Raw genomic sequence first — 23,903 nt, 5'->3', positions numbered from 1 at the left:
TTCCCAAGAGATAAAGAACTTCTTTTGGGCCGTACTCGAATGAAAACCAAAATCTTGGTATCCAAAACACCGATTCTCACTTCTAAACTCATTGTTCTAAATCCTTAAAACAGGTGGGACTCCTGAGAGTATTCTAGGGAAAGGGTCTTCCTTTTTTTAAACAGAAACTTTCTTTTATTTTAGAGAGGGAATAATTATAAGATCAGAAAGGGAGATTCTTACTCATGTATACCTCGAAGGCTGGGGAGGAATCTTACATTCTACCCCACTTAAAAAAAATGCGAGATGTCCTCATCTCGCCAAGTAGAGGACAACTCTTTTTCTTAAGATCTAATTTTATTCTGGGGTTCCTTATATTCTGGTCAACCCAACGGAATACTGGGATAAATATCCCTTATATAGAAATCATAACAATTCATTCAGATCATATCAGTCATATCTTTAACATGATAATGGTCCATTAGACCGAAAAGTTTCCTTCGGAACATTCCTCCACGGAAATTTCAGTCAAGCAAGTTCTCAATTTGACATCCCTTAAACTTGATCTACCGGTCATGTATTAATAGTAGCAATCTAATGGCACAACCCACTAACCTCGTAGTGATTTGCTGAATTCATTATTATCATTCTAGTTATGAATATCATCACAGGGACTCGTCCCATTCCCCCTCATTGTGGTTTCATTATATTTCAACTAAATTTTAAAAATCATCATTTTTCAATCAGAATTTTCAATAAGAATCCAAATCAATTCATCAATTCTCAAACAGAATTAAAAATCATATCAATCACATTCGAAATCATCATCTGGATAGCATTAACGCTTATAATTTCAAGTCTTAGATTTACTCGTATATACTGTCAGTAAAGAGCTGCAGTATACTCTCGGTATATACGGGTAGTCACGGCCCTTGGAATTATGAGGTAAATACTATCATGTCTAGGCCTCAAGCAAGTCACGGATTCTATATAATTGCGGTACTTCCATCTGAAGACCCAATTATCCAAAATTACGAATTTCGGTTTGAATATCAAATTGTATGAATTATCTCACACAATTATAACCTTTTTGTGTTTCTTGATAAATTTTTGACATATTTGTCTTCTCAGTTGATCTCTATTAACCAAATGCTCTGATACCAACTGTAAGATCCCTGTTCCCACCGAGCAACGGATTCAGGATACTGGCAGCGAAAGTAGCACTTCTCGCGCGGGACAGGGGTCCCACATTCGGGGCCTTGCCCACCACGGATATCCGGACAAAAGACTAATCTGCCGGTTTTGCCAAAATCGAACCCGAAAAAACTTCCCTTATCCGGAAAGCACAGGCGATTCCACCAGGATAACTCTTTATTCTAACGTAGTCAAGATCATTTCTGATCGAGATGATCCAATTACATCTATAAGGTACTTAGTCAGTTCAAGGAAGAAACTTGCACTTGGATCATTGGGATCAACGCTTTTTTTCCCATTCAAGAGGCACAGCCGTTGATTCCTATCCATAGAACAGTTACTGTCCGGGATTTATTTTTTCTATCGTAAAAACAAAAGTTTGAGTCTTGATTTACGGATCCATCAGTCCAGCCTAACCCCATCCAATCCCATGGGTTAGCCAACCGCCCAACCACTGTAGTGATGGGATCCAATTAAGAATTTGGTTAGGTTTTGTCCCGGGTACCAAGGAAAAGAGTTCCAAGGCCCCCTAGCCGGATGTTCATGCAAAATAAAACTAGTCACACCACTCACACACCCAATATGAAATTGCCTTTTCACAGATTCAACCAGTTTAAAATAATCCTTTAATAAAGTCATAGTATCACTGATCACCATCTTCCAATTTATCCAGTTGATTCTTAATTTTCCCATCATTCCTTCATCAGAGTATCTATGGCATCATTGGCAACTAGGACGCTCACCACCTGTCCACTCAGGGGCCGTTTCCTAATTCCTACCCCATAATACTCGGTAATATAATCACTTATCAAGATGGACTCTCGTTGAAGATCAGCAAGATCAACCAACAGATCCATATAAGGAGCCATGGACTCATCCATTGAAGACCAGCAAGGTCAATCAACCAGATCCATGCCCGATTTCAGAAAACAACTCCAACTCTGTTCCAATATCTTCCTCGACGCACGCGTGGGTATCCTAGGCGACCCAGAGCCCGAGCACCGTATGGTCAGCACTCTCTAGGATCCTTCGCAGGTGACCTAGCGCTTCACTCATAGGCCGCTTCCTTGGCCCCTCATCCACCGTACCGGAAGCTCACCATTTTAATCGCACCGAGGCTGGTCAAGACCTCGACCGACCTTGCTACGCGAGACGTCCTTCATTGACTCTCCGTCAGCAGTTGCAACATTATCAGTTAGGTCTCCACGACCTTAATCACAAGATAGTCACAATGCTTTCCCAGCCATCTTGACATAAAACAGTCATTTACAAACAACATTTACAAACAACATTTACAAACAATCAAAAAATATAGTTTCTATATTAACTCTCATTTTTCCACATTATCCCTCATCAATCCACATTGCTTATTCCACATTCCAGTTATATGTGTACTCATCCCATCACATCATTTTCCATCTCATCACTTCAGATTCCTTCACATCACATATCGTATATTCACATCCATACATATATCCACATCCACATCCACATTCACATCCATACATCCACATCTACATCCATACATCTATTTTCACATCCACATCTACATGCACATTCATGCATCCACATCCATACATCCACATCTACATGCACATTCACATCCATACATCCATCTATATGCGTACATTCACATCTACATGCATACATCCACATCTCTATGCATACATCCACATCTACATTCTCCTCCATACATCTACATCTACATGCATACATCCACCTCCACATTCACATCCACATCTATACATCTACATCTACATGCACATTCACATCCATACATCCACATCTATATGCGTACATTCACATCTACATGCATACATCCACATCTCTATGCATACATCCACATCCACATTCTCCTCCATACATCTACATCTACATGCATACATCCACCTCCACATTCACATCCACATCTATACATCTACATCTACATGCATACATCCACATCTCTATTTACATCTCATCTATGCATCTACTTCTACAGGCATACATCCACATCACCATTCACATCTACATCTATACATCTACATCTACATGCATACATCCACATCCACATCTATACCTCTACATCTACATGCATACATCTACATCTCCATTCACATCCACATCTATACATCTACATCTACATCTACATGCATCCATCCACATCTCTATTTACATCCTCATCTATACATCTACTTCTACATGCATACATCCACCTCCACATTCACACTCACATCCATACATCTACATCTACATGCAAACATCCACATCTCCATGCATAATAAAATTCTTTTAATTAATCTAGAGGATGATAGTTCCTAGAATATGGTAGGAAGTCCTCTTTTTATGCTTTGAATGAAATTATTTTATGCGTAATTTCTATAAAAATTTTGCCATAGCTCCGCTACTATGACTGATAAATCTCAATTTTTTTCTAAGGGATAAAGCTTATCATTAAGGAAATAATTAGAATGGTCTCTAATTGGATCATCAATCCATAATGGATTGAATCATCAATATGCATAAACTAAAAGCATAGAAAAAAACCATTAATTTGGCCTCAAGCATAGCTTAATCTTGGATTAAGGAAAAGCTTTATGAAAAGCTTCATTTGGATTGAGAATGGGTCATGAGTATGACCATTTCTTGAGTGAGAGAGAGAAATTACATAAAAACCATTAGAATTTAAACATAAATGAAAATTAACTTCAATAGCATTTATTAAATTATGTAACTCTTCACTACTATTCACCAATTAACCTCAATAGCATTTAAAAAACCATACCAATTAAGCTTCTCAAGCTTGAGAGGGGTTGAGAAGAGAGAAACATTGAGAAATTATAGAAAAGATCAAAATTCACTATACTTATCTTATAATTTGCTTGATTCTTTGTTCCCGGTAGAGGCCCCCAACCAATCAATTGGTTTAGTATGTTGATGGAGTCACCAATGGGGATTGAAGAAAGAGAGAAGTATCAAAAACTAGTGAATTATTAAAGAATTCACAGTTCTTGGCTTAGGTAGAGTAGAGTAACAATGCATAAGACACTCTATATTTTGGCTTAGGTGGAGTAGAGTAACAATGCATAAGACACTATATATTTTGGCTCAGGTGGAGTAGAGTAACAAAGCATAAGACACTATATATTTTGGCTCAGGTGGAGTAGAGTAACAAAGCATAAGACACTATATATTTTGGCTTAGGTGGAGTAGAGTAACAATGCATAAGACACTATATTTTTTTCAACAAGGGGAGGCTTCTATTTATAGGAAAATTTGAGCTCCTAACCAAACAAACCGATTCTAGAATTTTCCAAGTCAGTTTGGTCACTTTTTGACCATTTTTAGGTCAGTTAAGCTAACTTTTTGGAACTAGACTTGAATGAGGAGAGAGGAGAGATAAAATATCTCAATTTTTATGAGTTTAAAACTTATTCAAGCATGTGAAATATGCACCTCCTTTAAAAAACTCCCCTTCCTTACATATGTGTCATAATGGAATCATTTTAATATTGCTCATAGTTTTTTATTAATAAACCTTGTACATTTTCAACTCTTCATCTTATGTGAAATATGCACCTCCTTTAAAGAACTCCCCTTCCTTACATATGTGTCATAATGGAATCATTTTAATATTGCTCATAGTTTTTTACTAATAAACCTTGTACATTTTCAACTCTTCATCTTATGTGAGCATTTAAGGGACTCCCCTTCCTTGCATATGTGTCATAATAAAATCATTATTCCCAAAATATCTCATATTTTTAATATTGCTCATAGTTTTTTTTCTAATAAACCTTGTACATTTTCAACTCTTCATCTTATGTGAGCATTTAAGGGACTTCCCTTCCTTACATATGTGTCATAATAAAATCATTATTTCCAAAATATCTCATATTTTTAATATTGCTCATAGTTTTTTACTAATAAACCTTGTACATTTTCAACTCTTCATCTTATGTGAGCATTTACTCATTTTTGGGTATGTTCTTTTTACAATTTGGATTTATCTCCTCCCTACACATGGATTGATGCTATTGGCCCATAGGAACCTTAATTGGACCATAATCCAAAGATTTATGAAAATCTAGACCCTTAGACTAAGGTTCTTTATACCTATTTCTAATTAATTCCAATTGCACATTGGAAAATTCTTTTTGAATTTCTGTTTCAGGGGAATTCATCTTAATGATATGAGATATTTTTCTATCCAAAAATATTCAAAATCTGAATATTCTCTCTCTAGAATAATTTTCTCTCTCTAGGTTAAAACAGTTAGAAACAAGGTCTTTATATTTCTGAAGAGGGATTGATTACAGGGGAAGATACTAGACATCAAAAGGGGTTGGGGGAGGAATCTTACAGGGATCACCTCGATTTCATGGTCGACTTCTCGAGGAGGCGGTAACCCTGTAAGCTCGTCAGGGAAGATGTCGGAGAATTCTTGGAGCCAAGAGGGTTCTGTCTCCATACTAGGTTCAATGACTTTGTTGAGTTTGACTAAGAAAACTTGCTGACCCTTACGTGTCCCCTTGAGAAGATGTTTTGCCTTGACTACCCTAGACTTAGGTTTTCCTGTGATTCCCTGAACAGATATTACTTGGCCATGCTCATTTTCAAAAGTGATACTCCCCTGGTTACAATGAATGCTAGCTTTGTTTGCAATTAACCAATCCATCCCAAGGATTCCATCATAAATTCCTAGTGGCAAGACTCTAAAGTGACCATGAGTTTGCTCATTACCCAGCTCAAAATCAAGGTTTCCTATAGAGTGGCGAGATACTACTTCTTTCCCACTGGCTAACTCTACAATCATTTTTCTAGCTGTTTTTTGACTCAAGTTTAATTTTTGCAAGCACCTAGGAGAAAGGAATGAATGGGTACTGCCACAATCAATCAAAAGCTGAAATGGCTTACCGTGATGAGTGGCGGGGGCTTGGATTACACCAAATTGTTTATTCGGACCTTGGTGTTCTACCGCCGCATGGACGGTGGCGCGCTCTTCTTTAGCCGTTTCCAAGGTCGGTTCTTCACTTATAACACAGGCAGTTCTAGCAACTGTTCCTCCGCGGCCTCTGCCACGACCACTGCCTCTTGCACCTTGGTGGGTAGGGGTTCCACGGCCTTGATTTCCTCTGTTACCTTGGGGGAATGATGTTGCCATCTTGGGACAGTTGGCTCTAAAGTGTCCCGGCTCATTGCACTCAAAACACAGAGGGCCTTCTCTGGAAGAAGCAGCATACAAACGGGGGGCAAAAGAGTTGCCTTGTCGCCCTCTGTTGTAGTAGGGAAAATTCTGTTGAGGTTTCTTGTAGGGTTGATCTCTAAGGTTTGCTTCAGGGTAAGATCTCTTTTGATTCTTCGGTTTGTTAGCCTTCATTTCTTTCACAAGGGGCTTAGCTCGTATGAGAGCATCCTGTAATGTGCTTGGCCTCATTGCTTCAAGGCGGGAATCTAGGGGTTCATTTAGCCCTTGGCAGAAACGAGCCACTTGCTGGGAAGTAGTCATAGCTGGGGCATACTTCCGAAGGGTAATGAATTTGGAATAGTAGTCCTCAAGAGTTAAGCTGCACTGTCTAAGACTAAAGAACTCATTCATCTTTATGGATTCATGGGATGGAGGAAGATATCTTTCCTTCACTGCCTGCTTGATGTCTTCCCACGTTTGAGAATGCTCGGTGACTTCCTTGTCACGGCACCACTGTTTCCACCAGAGTTTAGCATCTCCAGTGAGGCAAAACCGTGCGAGCATAGACTCATTTGCTACTCCCGTACCGGCAGCAGAGAAATAATCGTCCATCGCCTCAATCCAGACTTCAGCATCCTTCTCGACCTTTGAACCTTCTCCTTTAAAGGAGGGAGGTTGCATTTGCTTGAGCAGGAGCTTCTTCTCCTGGGTATCGGTATAAAGCGCATTGGGAAGTGGAGGGTGGTCGTCCTGGCCATCATTGTAAAAAAACAATTTTTAAGATTACAAAATTCATATTTGCACAACGCTTAATTTTTGGAGAGTAAAACATTGAAATTATTTTATTTCCAAATATTTACAAGGACAAGTTTTATTACAAAGATCTGAGACTAATATAATTAGTCTTATTTGACATCAAGGGAAATTCCTAGGCTTCACTGTGACATAAGGGTAGAGCGGTCCACATATGTGAAATATGGGGGTTCCGCTGTAGTTTCTAAGACTCTAAAAACTGATGGTAAGGGTGGTAAACTCTGGATTGGGGTAGATCCCAACACCGCTACTCTATCAGCAGGTAAGACCTGCATCACTTCGTCATACACCCAACGATCCTGAGGTATGCGAACCCCATCTATAGTCACCGAGGTGTCGGCCCTGGGGGTACCGACAAACCAAAATAAGCGGATCATCTTCAGCTTCTCAATCCAACGAATCCACTTAAGGTCGGTGGTGAGGTTCCCAGTCTGATCTGCTTGGATGAAGAAGTATCTCGGCCCACGACTCCAGAAATCTCTGCCCCATCCTCTCTCTGAATACGAGAGAAATAAGGGAGGGATATCTTCTCTAATATCTACACCATGGTGTCGCGAAACTCGAAATTCGAGGAGTGACTAGCAGTCTCGAAGATGCATTGAAAAACTAGAAATTTGGAGTAGGCATCTTCCTCTTCCTACAATCATTCAAATATCAATTTAACTTATTTGTTTAAGTAGGATATCTTTACTAATTAGCATTACGTTAGTAAAACATTTATTACAAAACAGTCCTTAAACTCCAATTCCTAGGAGCCAAACTTGCTCTGATACCAATTGTAAGGTTCCTCCCTCTAAAAATGGGAGAAACACTTAAGATAGTCCGCTAAGTCTTATCTTGGGAAAAATTTCCTATTCATGGACACCTTGACCCTGTAGAGATTCAAGGATACGATTCATAGGTATGACCTAGCTCTATCCCGCAAGGGGAGCGTGATTTTCTAAACATCAAATCACCCATAGGGCAATTGATCAAAAATTGGGCAACTACTAGACTTGATTTCTAGAGACAACGCTTTTTTCCTCATCTTATGTAAGGCACAGCCGCCGCCGCTGACCTAGTCTTCTAGAATAGAGTTGCCCAAGAACCTAACTATCTAACATAGGGCTTTCACTTAATCTGTTGGAAAGCTACCCGACTAATCGGATCCACCCGTCCGTAGGATGGTGCCATCAGGGCATTCCATCCTCCCACTTTCCACCCTACTCACGCATCAATTTGTTTTCTAATTAATACTACCACACTGTTTGACATAAATAAACATATTCCTTAATTAGGGCCCTTCTTCACAAGGTTCGTTATAACAGCCTTCTTACACAATACAATCATACCAAAGACAAGATGCAATTATATAAAAAGTTTATACATGAATCCATTTCCATACAAGCCAATCCGGCTCTCTTATTCTTATTCTGCCGATGATCTAGAATTCGGCCTTCCAGCCTCTACATGCTGGGCAAAACCCTACGGGACCATACACCTCATCGTCGGCTGCTGGCGAGGACTCAAGCCGGCCTGTCGCCCTCTCAGGCTCCATCGCTCGATCCTCCCGCCCCTCAGAGGGATGTCTGCACACTAGGGTGGGCTTATTTACCGCACTAGCCTGGGCCCTCAGAACTAGGCAGCCTCATAATCTCTCGCCTCAATCGGCGATCCTTATTCTCCCAAAGGTATGAGGGATACCTTGGGCCATTCCCGGGCTTTGCTAATGACGCCGTCCGGCTACACAAGCACGGAACGGAGTTAGCGTTGAAGCCAAAAAATCTTGAATTCCAAAGATAACAACTTCAATGCAATTTTCTAAGTATAGCATTCACAATTCATGAAGATAGCAATTTCAACGCAATTTATCGAAAACAACATCACATAATTCGTAATTTCATATAATTTTTATGTCCTCATTTTAAAAGAAAAAGACACCATTCATTAATACTAATTTAAGGAAAAATCTCTTCTTTTGAAAATTAACCAAGCTAACCTGGCCACCGTTTCCTTGAGGGGCTTGAAAAGGGAGGACTGGAGCCGCATTGAGCGCATCTCCCTTCATCTCGTTGTTACGTGTCCCTCTTGAGGCAATATTTTGCCGTCTCCGAGATGAGGCCATCTTAGGCGTCGCCTTGTAGAGCTCGCTGCTGCGATCGAAACGCTTCAGTCGGATCTGAATTCCGAGCTCGTTTGCTTACCGTATGAGCAAAAGAATATGGCGCACGAACCCTCGCTTGAGGCAAAAAACCCTTACTAAAGTCTACGCAAATGGGGGGGGGGGAATTGTGAGATGTCCTTAAGGCCAAAGGCAAAAACGTGGAGAGGGCTGGGAGGGGTGGCTGCAAGCCTCTCTGTAAGTCTATTCACACGGGGGGGGAGAAGAGTTAAGGACACTGGCCTCTAGCAAGAAGGGGATGGAGGAAAATTGGCTTATCTGAAAAGAGCCAAATGAGGGGGTGTGAGAGGGGTGGCTGCAAGGGCGGTTGTACTTGCAGCAAGTACGCTACACATGGACGGACGGCGGAACAACAGGGCATACGCTACACAGAAATGCGTGCCGACTGAGGAGCACCCCAGGGATTTATATAGCTGAGGGGTGAGGGTACGGGCGCTGCGCAAAGCAAGGATGAAAGGACGGTGTACTTTCAAAGGCTATGGATCAGTGGCCTGCATGGGTCTACGGGAAAGGTACGGTATCGGTTGTCTGGGAAAGGAGTGGTACGCATGTACCTTATCTGGTCTGGGTGTCCACCTAAGTGGGTGTCCACCTAAGGGTACGCGTGGACCATACAGTGGGCGGCCGTCCTTAGGTTCTTGGGCAACTCTATTCTAGAAGACTAGGTCAGCGGCTGTGCCTTACATAAGATGAGGAAAAAAGCGTTGTCTCTAGAAATCAAGTCTAGTAGTTGCCCAATTTTTGATCAATTGCCCTATGGGTGATTTGATGTTTAGAAAATCACGCTCCCCCTGCGGGATAGAGCTAGGTCATACCTATGAATCATATCCTTGAATGTCTACAGGGTCAAGGTGTCGATGAATAGGAAATTTTTCCCAAGATAAGACTTAGCGGACTATCTTAAGTGTTTCTCCCATTTTTAGAGGGAGGAACCTTACATTTTCTTCCACAAATAGGGAAAACACTTAAGATAGTCCACTAAGTCTTATCTTAGAGAAAATTTCCTACTCATCGACACCTTGACCATACAGAGATTCAAGGATACGATTCATAGGTAAGACCTAGTTCTATCCCGCAGGGGGAGCGTGGTCTTCTAAAATCAAATCACCCATAGGGTAATTGATCACATAAATTGGGCAACTACAAGACTTGATTTCTAGAGGCAACGCTTTTTTCCTCATCCATGCAAGGCACAGCCGCTGGCCTAGTCTTCTAGAATAGAGTTGCCCGAGAACCTATTTATCTAGCGTAGGGCTTTCACTTAGTCTGTTGGAAAGCTACCCGACTAATCGGGTCCACCCGTCCGTAGGATGGTGCCGTCGGGGCATTCCATCCTCCCACTTTCTACCCTACTCACGCGTCAATTTGTTTTCTTAAAGAAGGTGACATGGATCCTAGTCATATGGTTTAGTGAGTAAATGGATTGTTATCTTGGTTAAATTAAGGTACAGGTACAACTTCTCCCTGCCTTGATGCTGCCCCGTTCTTGTGCTTGTGTAGCCGGACGGCGGAGACGTTAGTAAGGCCCGGAGTTGGCCCATGCTATCCCTCATACCATTGGGAGAATGAGGTTTGCCGATTGAGGCAAGTGATTGTGATGATGCTGCCTAGTTCTGAGGGCCCAGGCTAGTGCAGTGAATTAGTCCACCCTAGTGCGCAGACATCTCTCTAAGGGGCGGGAGGATCGAGCGATGGAGCCTGAGAGGGCGACAGGCCGGCTTGAGTCCTCGCCAGCGGCCGACGATGAGGTGTATGGTCCCGTAGGGTTTTGCCCAGCATGTGGAGGCTGGAAGGCCGAATTCTAGATCATCGGCGGTATAAAGGAAAAGAATAAGAGAGCCGGTTTGGCTTGTATGAAATTGATTCATGTTTAAAATGGGAGAAACACTTAAGATAGTCCGCTAAGTCTTATCTTGGGAAAAATTTCCTATTCATCGACACCTTGACCCTGTAGAGATTCAAGGATACGATTCATAGGTATGACCTAGCTCTATCCCGCAGGGAGAGCGTGATTTTCTAAACATCAAATCACCCATAGGGCAATTGATCAAAAATTGGGCAACTACTAGACTTGATTTCTAGAGACAACGCTTTTTTCCTCATCTTATGTAAGGCACAGCCGGTGACCTAGTCTTCTAGAATAGAGTTGCCCAAGAACCTAACTATCTAACGTAGGGCTTTCACTTAATCTGTTGGAAAGCTACCCGACTAATCGGGTCCACCCGTAGGATGGTGCTGTCAGGGCATTCCATCCTCCCACTTTCCACCCTACTCACGCATCAATTTGTTTTCTAATTAATACTACCACACTGTTTGACATAAATAAACATATTCCTTAATTAGGGCCCTTCTTCACAAGGTTCGTTATAACAGCCTTCTTACACAATACAATCATACCAAAGACAAGATGCAATTATATAAAAAGTTTATACATGAATCCATTTCCATACAAGCCAATCCGGCTCTCTTATTCTTATTCTGCCGATGATCTAGAATTCGGCCTTCCAGCCTCTACATGCTGGGCAAAACCCTACGGGACCATACACCTCATCGTCGGCTGCTGGCGAGGACTCAAGCCGGCCTGTCGCCCTCTCAGGCTCCATCGCTCGATCCTCCCGCCCCTCAGAGGGATGTCTGCACACTAGGGTGGGCTTATTTACCGCACTAGCCTGGGCCCTCAGAACTAGGCAGCCTCATAATCTCTCGCCTCAATCGGCGATCCTTATTCTCCCAAAGGTATGAGGGATACCTTGGGCCATTCCCGGGCTTTGCTAATGACGCCGCCCGGCTACACAAGCACGGAACGGAGTTAGCGTTGAAGCCAAAAAATCTTGAATTCCAAAGATAACAACTTCAATGCAATTTTCTAAGTATAGCATTCACAATTCATGAAGATAGCAATTTCAACGCAATTTATCGAAAACAACATCACATAATTCGTAATTTCATATAATTTTTATGTCCTCATTTTAAAAGAAAAAGACACCATTCATTAATACTAATTTAAGGAAAAATCTCTTCTTTTGAAAATTAACCAAGCTAACCTGGCCACCGTTTCCTTGAGGGGCTTGAAAAGGGAGGACTCGAGCCGCATTGGGCGCATCTCCCTCCATCTCGTTGTTACGTGCCCCTCTTGAGGTAATATTTTGCCGTCTCCGAGATGAGGTCATCTTAGGCGTCGCCTTGTAGAGCTCGCTGCTGCGATCGAAACGCTTCAGTCGGATCTGAATTCCGAGCTTGTTTGCTCACCGTATGAGCAAAAGAATATGGCGCACGAACCCTCGCTTGAGGCAAAAAACCCTTACTAAAGTCTACGCAAATGGGGGGGGGGATTGTGAGATGTCCTTAAGGCCAAAGGCAAAAACGTGGAGAGGGCTGGGAGGGGTGGCTGCAAGCCTCTCTGTAAGTCTATTCACACGGGGGGGAGAAGAGTTAAGGACACTGGCCTCTAGCAAGAAGGGGATGGAGGAAAATTGGCTTATTTGAAAAGAGCCAAATGAGGGGGTGTGAGAGGGGTGGCTGCAAGGGCGGTTGTACTTGCAGCAAGTACGCTACACAGGGACGGACGGCGGAACAACAGGGCATACGCTACACAGAAATGCGTGCCGACTGAGGAGCACCCCGGGGGTTTATATAGCTGAGGGGTGAGGGTACGGGCGCTGCGCAAAGCAAGGATGAAAGGACGGTGTACCTTCAAAGGATATGGATCAGTGGCCTGCATGGGTCTACGGGAAAGGTACGGTATCGGTTGTCTGGGAAAGGAGTGGTACGCATGTACCTTATCTGGTCTGGGTGTCCACCTAAGGGTACGCGTGGACCATACAGTGGGCGGCCGTCCTTTGGTTCTTGGGCGGCCATTGTACGGGCGCCCTAGTAAGTGTGTATGGACCAAATTTTGGGACGGGATACCCAAATTTGGGGCACTCGTCTCGATTTGCGTGCCGGACCCTTCCGGGGGCGAAATTTTTTTTTGTCCGGGAGATTCTCCTGATCGCAGGGGTTCAGACCGTTCGTCAATCGGACGCGCGGTCGTGCATTTATTAAGGTTTAAAGGTCGCCGTTTTTTAACTAAAATGATTAAAATTAGCGTATAGGCTTGATCCGGTGTCCGTTTTGGATGCTGTAAAATCCTATACTAGGGTAAAATCGCGCGCAGATTCCAAATTTGGACTCAGAATTTGAAGATTCTAAGTAAAAATGACTCAAATAATAAAATCATTGATATTTATACCATAAAAACTCCTAATTACATGGACATTTCTTTATTAGTGAAGATGGGTACGTTACAGAAACCTTAGGAAAATAACCCATAGGTTTGGGTCATTAATTCTAACACCCTCCCATGATCCAAACATGGGTAAAGACAAAAAAAGGCTAAGATGACCTAGACTTGAATGCCCTCCCACAATTAAAGGTAGCTACAAAGTTTGAGATACAATGGTTATGATGACCAAGGTGAGGACCACAAACAAAAGTGGTTGTCTCACAAAGAAAGATGTCCATGTGAAAGATGGTACATCAAAGAAAAACCTTGGTTTATAATGCCATAGAAAAAGTACCTCAACTAAAACAAATAAAAAGATGTGAGAGTAGAATGGGCTAAGTGCATGACCATCAAAATACATAATCATAATCATCAAAGCAAAGACTCATGGGAGACCTTCGATGGAGAGTCTTCTTCTTTCTTCTCTTTGGCAGATAGGCCTTTTGGACCTTCTTCTTCTTGGCATAACAAAACTCCTCAAGATGTCCTAGTTTGCCGCAAAAACTGCACTTGAAAAGGTCTTCTTGTTTTTAGGAGTGGCTTTTGAGGATGAGGCTTGTCCTTTGAAAAAATAAGCACCATCAACATGGTACTCACTCTTCTTTAGAATCCTCTTCTCTTCTTCCAAGAGAGAAGCTTCAATGTCGATGAGGAATGGAGTTGGAAGATTTAAAAGAGTTATTACAAGGGCTGAATATTCATCAAGATGTGACACACTCTTAATCAATACAACAATTTTATCATCATCTTCTATTTCCTTCTTGTTTCCTATGAGTTGTCTTAAGAGGCTTTTAAAATCATTGATGTGGGCATGCATAGTAGTTGTGGGATTCTTTTGAAGCCCAAAGAATTTTACTAGGAGACTAATCTTGGAGTGTTTACATGTAGCACCAAATAATTTGTCTAGAGTTTCCCATGCATCTTGAGCTATATCACAAGTGTAAATGTGATATACAAAAGTGTCATCCAAGTGTTCCCCTATAATTCCTAGTGCTTTATTATTCTTCAAATCCCATTGTGCACTGCTCTCTCTAGTAGTTAGTCTTTCCTCTTTCCCTTGAACAACCCCTTTTTCATGAGATTAAGTGTGAAAGTTCTCCCCTCTAAACTTTTCTCTCACCTCACTAGGAGCCATAGCAAGGTCTTACCGCTTGCAAGAGCAAGGGCAGTGTCTAATGCTTTACAAGCTTAATTTTTGACGATCTTCTTCTATATTCCCTATCCCATATAGATGAAGATTTGATGCAAGATAAGGACCTAGTCCTATTTTAATGGCTTCTCTATTGTACGAGGGTTTCTTAATGCTTCTTCTAACAGTGGGTGCAAGAGGTACAAGCTCTTATACATCACCAATGAGGTCATCAGACTCCATATTCTCCTCCTTAAGAGTAGGAAAGGAGGTGGAGGGAATGTAGGAGCAGAGGCGCCTCCTTTTACTATGATTAAAGAGAAAATGCCTTGCTTTGAAACCTTAGGAAGATAACCCATAGGTTTGGGTCATTAATTCTAACAATGTGGTGGTGGATGTCCTCAATACTAGGATGAGAAGGAAGATGTCGTGATAGTTCTAGAAGGTACTTGGCATAAGGAGAATTCAAGCAATGTGAACCATGGTTTATTAGGCATAAGTGCTGCGGAGGAGCCAAAAGCATGAGAAGAGTTGCCTATCATCCAAAAATCAGATTGCAAAGTTTGAGGCATCATTGCATGGCCGACGAGTGCCGGTGGTTGCTGGCCGACGACTGCTGCCGCTGATTTTGGAAACCACCTCGGTGTGATGATGGCACTGAACTAGAGTGGAGATTCTGGAGGTGATAGCAAGGTCCACGCGGCCATCACGCATTGTGAGCCATTAATGGAAGCTTGTTGGCGGAGGTCAGCAGAGCCAATGACGACTAGAAGATCATGCATTAGGGGAAGGCGGCAACCAAGAATGAGGGGGAGACTTTACCGAAATCAGTTGGGGAATATTGTTGCAGAGGCATCTTGGACATCGACGAGGAATGAGGGGTGGTGATGATGATATTTGGTATTGATGGTCTTCAAGCTTTTGATTTGAGTCTTTTTATGGGTTGTTCCTGTCGCCATTTGGGGCTGTGGGGTCTCATCTTGGATGCCAAGAGCAAGGTGGCTGTCGTGGTAGTGCTGTGTGCAGGCATATTCGGGTGAGTAAAAGTATATTTGTGGGCTGCTTCCAAGCAGGCCTCTCTTTGGAGAAAAAAACTTGGCATGTTTCGAAGCTTAGAGAATATTGTTGGTGGCCTATTTTGGGCTTCTTAATCTTCCATTGCCAGAGTAGGTTTGAGAGAAGTGATTGCCACTGCCGTTGTCTTGCTAGACTTACTCATTTGTCTGATCCCTATAATGGCAGAAGATTATATGTGTGTGTTGTATGTTGTGAGGTTTTTTCTTGGGTGAGTTGTGAAATTTAGAGTTGGGTATCATCATACACCAGGGTGAGTTTTTTTGGGTTGTGTGAACCCCTTGGAGTAAGGCATTGAATGTGGTTGTGCATACCACTTCAAGTTGAAAGGAGTGTGGTGAGATGCAATGTGTGGGTATGTGATCTCAATTATGTGTTGGTGGTTGTATAATTCAGTCTGTTGTAAAGCTTGTGCTGTGTGGGTGTGTGACAAGAAGCAGTCACAGTAAGAGAGATGTGTCAAGATGATGTGAACTGAAGAGCTCCTGTTTTGTACTACTCAATCCAATTATAAGCAATAGAAGGTGCCGTCTTGCTATAAAGGGTGTTCACTCAGTGAAATTGTCATTCTAATCGGTTGTTTTGCTGGTGTGTGGTGGTGGCCATTTGGCTGGGATTTGGTGTTAATGTGTTGATATATCGATGGAGTTTGGTACACTACAGAGGAATTTCACATTCGTTGGCCAAGTCACACTATTTTGGTGCCTCCACAGAGGATAGCTGCCTTCAAAGTGTATATGGGAAAAGAAGAAAAGAAAACTAAAAAGCACAAAGCAAAGACTTAAGGTGATTGGTGTAGTGGAGTCTGTCTATTCTTCACGCTTTGCAGAGAAGCAAAGAAGGCAAATAGAAGGGAGTATCTAAGTTAAAGAGGAGCAAGACTTTCCATAGTTCCATGGTCTTCATAGAGAAGCTAGAATTTGTTGCTTTGATGAAAGACAAAATAGAGCTGGCCCATCTTGCTAGACCCACAGATCCGGACAAAGCATAGAGCGACATTCTGGATTATCACCAAACGAGTCAACAAGAGGTGGATCACTAGTTGGAGGATTTTGGCCTGTTGTGGACACGTTGGGGATGGAGTCACTTGTCAAGGAGATGCCTCAAGAAATTCTCAAGAAGGAACGGTTTGTAGCTGGCCTATGACTAGAGACTTGCACTTGAAAGTGGAGCTCAAGAACCCTCAGAGCTTTAATGAAGCAGCCTACGGCTTGCACCTGAAAAAGAACGTAAGCTAAAGAGGTTGGGCCGATTAGGGATGCATGAGGAAGTCAGGGAGGAGGATTCTGTGCCTAAGGAAGTTCCAGCTACTTAAGCTCCTGCTGAAGACTACTTGAATGAGTTGCATGAGGTGGTGGAATTAATGAAGTTGATGAACTTGAACCTGGTTGGAGGAGCAAGGGGTCGTGGAAGTCCTCCCAATCATGGAAGGGGAAACATGCCAATACCGGCTTAGGGTGCAGCTGCAAGATGGTATGGGGGACGTGGTCAAGGTAGTCAAGTGCAATGCTTTAATTGTGGTGAATGGGGTCATATTAGCCCGTATTGTGACAAGCCACCTCGCATGGGTGGTGATATGTTCTCGCTACCTCAAAACCTAAACAAAAGAGCTCATGATTATGGGATTGAGAACAAAGACCCTTCCCAACCTGGCAATAGTGGGATAAGCATTAAAGAGAGAGGGAAAGCTGTGAGCTTGATTGGAGTAGAAGAAGTTCTCGATGTGATGCCCATCACCAAGAGAGCAAGAGGAGGTACCAATGGGCAAAGCAGGACCCAGTCACAAGAAAGGGAAGAAAGCTATGATGGGAGAGCTAGATAAGGGAAAACAAGAAAAGTAGAAGGCAATGAAGACACTTCAGAGTGACTGATTTGTCAGTGGGTCAAGAAACAGGAAGGGTACACTTTGGCCAAGGATCTTAGTCAAAGGACAGAAGATGTTACCTTTGGTCAGCTGGCTTTCTGTTCTCGCTTGAAGCGAGAGTGGAGAAAGTTAGCCACTCCCACAAAGAAAGAGCCATTGGAACCAAGAAGGGGAAGTGTGGAAGTCCTCACTCTTGAGGAGTTACTTGATATTTGTCCAGCTATTGAAGCTTGGAATCTTGGATATAATATTGGGGAAGCTTAGGCTTGCTAAACCATGCGAAGGTGAAATGTCTAGGGATTGTTGCTGGGATGGATGTAGAAGTTTTTGGTGTCTGTTTATAGGGTTGATTGCCATGTCATGCAAATTGGATTAGGGGATTTTCCTCTTGTCTTCTGACATATAAAGAAGGTCCCCTTCTAGTGAAGGAAGTGGAGAGATCAGAGGCACAACATGAAATAACAAAGCTATCCGATGTATATACTCTTTTCTTTGATGGTTCCTTTAAGAAGAGATTGAATCAAGCTACAGGGGGATTTATCGTGTATGATCCTCAAGGGCACAAAGTCAAGAAACAATGCTTGAAGCTAGTTGCCAAGAGTAACAATGAGGCAAGCTACAGGGGGGTTTATCATGTATGATCCTCAAGGGCACGAAGTCAAGAAACAATGGTTGAAGCTAGTTGCCAAGAGTAACAATGAGGCAGAGTATTCCACTTTGCATCAAGGCTTGCTCATGTGTCTCAATCTTGGAATCAAGGCTTGCTCATGTGTCTCAATCTTGGAATCAAACGGCTTATGATCAAAGGAGATGCATTGCTCCATAGTCAAGAAAGTTTTGGGTGTTTGGCAAGTTAGAAGTGAGCATTTAAAAGCACTAGTAAATTAGATCGAAAAGCTGTTGACACGTTTAGAAGCATGGAGTCTTCAACATATTGAGCAAGCCCAAAATCATTTAGCACATGAACTAGCTCAAAAAAATATTGAAAATGAAGTGTATATAGCCAAAATGGAGGGTCCTTTGTATCAAGGGAGAGAGTATTTATCTCAACTTGAAGTTTTTTTAATGACATGTAATTTACCTCCAGGACTTAGTAAGCAAAAGAAGTACCAGTTGATGAGAAAAAGCCAAAGCTATACACTCATCAATAATGGGTTGTGGTGGTCTTGGATGTTTCTTGAAGCCTTTAGGATGTGGCGGTGGAGGTCCTCGATACCAGGATGAGAAGAAGATGCCTTGATAGTTCCAGATGGTACTTGTTGCTTTGTCAGCGTAAGTGGCATAAGGAGAATTCAAGCTATGTGAACCATGGTTTATTAGGCAAGTTTATTAGGCATAAGTGTTGCGGAGGAGTCAAAAGCATGAGAACAATTGCCTATCACCCAAAAATCAAATTGCAAAGTTTAGGCTTTGAACCTTAAAAGAAATGGCATCACTGCATGGCCGACGACGACGATTGCCTGATTTTGGAAACCACCTCAGTGTGATGATGGCATCGACCTCGAGTGGAGATTCTGGAGGTGCAGTGTGCATGATAGCAAGGTCCACGTGGCCATCCTGCATTGTGGGCTGTTAATGGAAGCTTGTTGGCATAGGTATGGAGGAGGTCAGCAAAGCCAACAACTAGAAGATCATGCATTGGGGGCTCTAGTAAAGGCGGCATCAAGGAATGAGGGGAAGACTTTGCCAATATCAGTTGGGGAATATTGTTGCAGAACAGGGAATACAGCAAAAATCATCTTGGATGTCGACGAGGGCTGAGGTGATGATATTTTGTATTGATGATCTTCAAGCTTTTGATTGAGTTTTTTTATGGGTTGTTCCAGTCGCCATTTGGGGCTGTGGGGTCTCATCTTGGATGCCAAGAGCAAGGTGGCTGTCGTGGTAGTGCTGTGTGTAGGCATATTCGGGTGAGTAAAAGTATATTTGTGGGCATCATTGTGGGCTGCTTCCAAGCAGCCCACAATGATGCCCACAAAGTTTTTCTCCAAAGAGAGGCCTGCTTCCAAGCAGGCCTCTCTTTGGAGAAAAACTTGGCATATTTCGAAGCTTAGAGAATATTGTTGGTGGCCTATTTTGGGCTTCTTAATCTTCCATTGCCAGAGTAGGGTTCGAGGCTTTTAGAGAAGTGATTGCCACTGCCTTTGTCTTGCTACACTTACTCATTTGTCTGATCCCTATAATGGCAGAAGATTATATGTGTGTTGTATGTTGTGAGATTTTTTCTTGGGTGAGTTGTGAAATTTAGAGTTGGGTATCATCATATTCCATTATCATTTTGTATAGTCCTCCTTTTGTAAAAATCACACCAAGGTGTTGTGTTGTGAGTTGTTTGGGTTGTGTGAGTCCCTTGGAGTAAGGCATTGAATGTGGTTGTGCTAAGTTGAAAGGAGTGTGGTGAGATGCAATGTGTGGGTGTGTGATCTCAATTATGTGTTGGTGGTTGTATAATTAAGTCTCTTGTAAAAGCTTGTGCTGTGTGGGTGTGTGACAAGAAGCAGTCACAGTAAGAGAGATGTGTCAAGATGATGTGAACTGAAGAGCTCCTCTTTTGTACTCAATCCAATTATAGCAATAGAAGGTGTCATCTTGCTACAAAGGGTGTTCATTCAGTGAAGTTGTCATTCTAATTGGTTGTTTTGCCGGTGTGTGGTGGCTGTTTTGCTAGGTTTTGGTATTAATGTGGTGATATAGCAGTGGACTTTAGTACACTATAGAGGCATTTCATGTTCGTTGCCAAGTCCAACAATGCCCTATGACGACTTGTGAGCACCTGTCCTTGCATTTGTGTTCTCCCTTGTGGGATAATGATTTTGTTTTGCTACTTGTGGATTGCAATATGGTATTTTAATGACTTGCTAATTTCTTACTTGCATGTTATGCATGGATTTAACACTAGGGCTTTGACATTATCCAATTATTTACGATTTTTTTGCTATGGTTCACTTCTTTATTAGGCATCCATTTTTGCTTGTAGTCTTGAAGAGAATCATGTGTGGTGAGTGAATTGTATGATTACCTGAGCTTCTTTAATTTTTTTTTTGTGTTTGTTAAGTATTCTGCCAGAGTACGCAGAGAGCACATGGTTGGGGACCGTGATATAATCAGATCTCTCGTGAGCATTATGAGAAATGCTGCTTGTTTCTTGATGATGAGTGCAACTATGTGTAGTTCAATTGTGATTGAAAATCCATTGATTTGAACCAAGTTTTGAGTTTAGAATCACAATTATTTTGGTTGATGGTCACTTGTTGGTAATAATATGAACCTTAAGTCTTCTTATTATGAAAGTCCCACTTATCCTTTGTTGTTGTATCTTCTTTTTGAAGGGGTCTTGCAAATATGAATGGCTCCATAGCTCGTATGTTTGATGACATATTTTGCATATTGTGGCATAAAGGAGTAATTAACAAAAATTTTAAAGTGTATTAATGTTGGTGTAAAAAGGTTAGCTAGAAATTAGATTTTGACTTTGTTGGAATATCTTCGAGATGGATAATAGTAAATGGTGGTCTCAATTGAAAGATCCTTGTCCCCTCCGCGTAACGAATTCGGGGGTGCTAGCAGCGAAACTAGCACTTCTTGCGCAGGGCAGAGCCTCTCACTTGGGGCCTCGTCACGGTATCCGGACAAGAGACTAATCCCTTGGTTTATTCCAAAACCGAACCCAGAAAAACTTCCCTTGCCGAGAAAGCATGGGCGATTCTTCCATAATATTTTTATTCTAACATAGTCAAGAGTCTTAATTAACCAAACTGATCCGACCGAACCAGTAAGTCACATGGTCAGATCAAGGAAGAGACTTGCACTTGGATCATAGAGACCAACGTTTTTTTCCTCGTCAAGAGGCACAGTCGTTGATTCTTTTCCATAGAACAAGGACTATCTAGGATTTACTTCATCTATCGTAACATAACAGAATTGAGTCTCATTTTAGGGATCCATCAGTCTAGTCTAGCCCCATCCAATCGTCCCATGGGTTAGCCAACCGCCCAGCCACTGTAGTGATAGGATCCATTTAAGAATTTGGTTATGTTTTGTTGCGGGTATCAGGGAAAAGAGTTCCCAGCAGGCTCCCAGCGCTTCAAGCAAACTTCAAGATAGTCACACCACTTACACACCCAATATGAAATTGCCTGTTTCACAGATTCGACTGTCTTTAAAACAATCTTTTAATTAAACCATAGTATCATTGATCATAATCCTCCAAAATAAACCAACAGATCCATATAAAAGAGCCGTGGACTCATCCCTTGTTTGAGGACCAGCAAGGACAATCAACTAGATCCATGCCCGAGTTCAGAAAACAACTCTTAACTCCTTGTTTCATTTTCTTCCTCGACGCACGTGTGGGTATCTTCAATGACCCAGAGCCTGAGCACCGTATGGTCAGCACCCTGTAGGCTCTTTTTTGCAGGTCATCTAGCGCTTCACTCATAGGCCGCTTCCTTGGTCCCTCATCCACCATACCAGAAGCTCACCATTTAAATCGAATCGAGGCTGGTCAAGACCTCGATCGACCTTGCTACGCGAAACGTCCTCTGTTGACTCTCCGTCAGCTGTTGCAACTTTATCACTTAGGTCTCCACGACCTCATTCACAAGATGGTCAAAATTCTTCTCCAGCATTCTTGACCTAAAACAATAATTTAAAAACAGGTCATAAATATAGTTTCTAAACGAACTCTCATCTTTTCACATTGTTCCATATCATTTCTCGTTATTCCACATTCTTCTACCTCAATTCACATTGCTTCCAATCATGTGTACTCCCATCGTCCTTCATCTATTCTCATCTAGTCACATCATATTACATCTCATCACATCTATCCTCATAACATCTCATCCATTCACATCTACCCATATCCATATCACATCCATTCACATTGCATCTCATCCATTCACATCTATCCCGATTTACATCACATCACATCACATTCATTTCACATCTATCTCAATTCACATCATATCACATCTATCTCAATTCACATCATATCACATCTCATTCATTCACATCTATCCCGGTTCACATCACATCCATTTCACATTACATTCACATCCATTCATATCATACCTCATCCATATCCATATCACATCACATCACATCCATTCACATTGCATCTCATCCATTCATATCACATCCATTTCACATCACATCACATCCATTCACATCACATCACATCCCATCTATTTACATCACATCCATTTCCATCCATTTGCATCACATCACATGTCATCCATTCACATCTCATCGCATCCATTCACATCCATTTCATTCATTACATCCACATCACATCACATACATCCCATTCACATTACATCCACATTACATCATGTCCACATCTCATCCTCATCCATTTACATCACATTACTTCCTTTCACATATCATCACATCTTAATCTCATCTCATCACATTCACATCCACATCCATTTATATCACATCTCTTCACATCCACATCTCTTCACATCCACATCAATTTACATCACATCACATCCCATCCACATCTCATCACATCCACATCCATTTACATCACATCACATCCCATCCACATCTCTTCACATCCACATCCATTTACATCACATTCATATCCATTTACATCACATTCACATCTTATCACATCCACTCATATCTTATCACATCCACCATATCCTATCACATTGCATTCACATCTTATCACATCGTATTCTCATCTTGTTCACATCGTATTCACATCTATTCACATTTAGTAACATTTTCTACTTTCGATACCCATGAGATTTTTTCTAAATTTCTGCCAATTGCTTGGCCTAGTTAAAGGTACTTTTTCTCGATAGATATTTTCATATTCTTTCTCTAATTTCTTAAGTGAAATATATTCAATATTCTTCTTTTGAGTAAAAGATTCATGGGATTTACAAAAATCAATTCTATCCATATTTCTCAATAATACTCAAAATTTCACTTTTGATAAATACTCATAATTTAAATTATGCTAAAAAATTTTCTTTTTTCATTTAATTTCTTGGATCTCAAATATCATGGGAATTTTTCTTTTTGCATTTAAAGGATTGAATTACAAATGTCATGGGAGTTTCTCTTTTATCATAAAAAAAATTTACCTAAATTTTTTTTTCTTTAATAAAAATATCCATTATTTCAAATATGCCAAGAATTTCACTTTTACCATTTAAATGATTGAATTTTAATTGTCTTGGAAATTCTTATTTTATCATTTAAATTTTCTCATGCATAAAATAAATTTATCTAAAATTTATCTTT

The sequence above is a fragment of the Cibotium barometz genome, chromosome 25 (assembly GCF_041138505.1).
Source record: "Cibotium barometz isolate CiBa-2024 chromosome 25, ASM4113850v1, whole genome shotgun sequence".
Classification (NCBI taxonomy): domain Eukaryota; kingdom Viridiplantae; phylum Streptophyta; class Polypodiopsida; order Cyatheales; family Cibotiaceae; genus Cibotium; species Cibotium barometz.
This window is presented reverse-complemented; position numbering follows the sequence as displayed.